This window comes from Diaphorina citri, unplaced genomic scaffold (assembly GCF_000475195.1).
Source record: "Diaphorina citri unplaced genomic scaffold, Diaci psyllid genome assembly version 1.1 scaffold39599, whole genome shotgun sequence".
NCBI lineage: Eukaryota > Metazoa > Arthropoda > Insecta > Hemiptera > Psyllidae > Diaphorina > Diaphorina citri.
This window is the reverse complement of record NW_007416926.1, coordinates 1-567: the sequence shown is the minus strand read 5'-3', so window position 1 is coordinate 567 and position 567 is coordinate 1. Positions and strand designations below refer to the sequence as shown.

The window sequence follows — 567 nt, the reverse complement described above, 5'->3', positions numbered from 1 at the left end:
AGGTGTCTAGCATTCCTCTCTCTCACCCTACTGCTCAAGGTAAGAGAATGTAGGAAATACCCAAATTGTAGACCTTAGGTAAAATCATCTGAGGTTTAATACCTACCTACTTTTTGTAGATATTCATTGGTGATAAAATATAGAGTCAAATCAATCAGCTTATCCTCTGAAGCACTATACCTACATTTTATGAGTAACAATGTAACAAACCCATTCCCACAAGTTGTTCTCACACTCTCTGACTCCAATCCCACAAGAAATGAAAAGTGCAAAGACTGTCAGTAACTGTTGACCCAAGACAAAACCAAAATTGGTCATGTAGCTTTGACATTATTAGGAAAACAGATAGGTAGGTACTTCATGTAAAAAATTTCTACATTTCATTTTCAGATTGCCAAAATGAATGTGACCAAATTCATTTCAAATTTCGTGCCACTCAAACAGTTTGTGAGGTTTCGCTATTGGAAGGATCAGCAAGGTGCTAAGCCATTGTACGAAAGAAGATTTGGTTACACTGAGAAGATCTTCCAAAAAGGGCTTTTGCCAAGAAAAGATGGAGCTACGAGA

General features: G+C 37.2%; 1 long non-coding RNA gene across 1 annotated transcript; it reads left to right on the top strand.

Annotated features, from left to right (window-relative positions):
• On the top strand, positions 1-563 carry LOC103523774. Its single transcript, XR_542082.1, has 2 exons — positions 1-39; positions 391-563. It is a non-coding gene; the product is annotated as an uncharacterized LOC103523774 (long non-coding RNA).
• Positions 564-567: the final 4 nt, after the last annotated feature.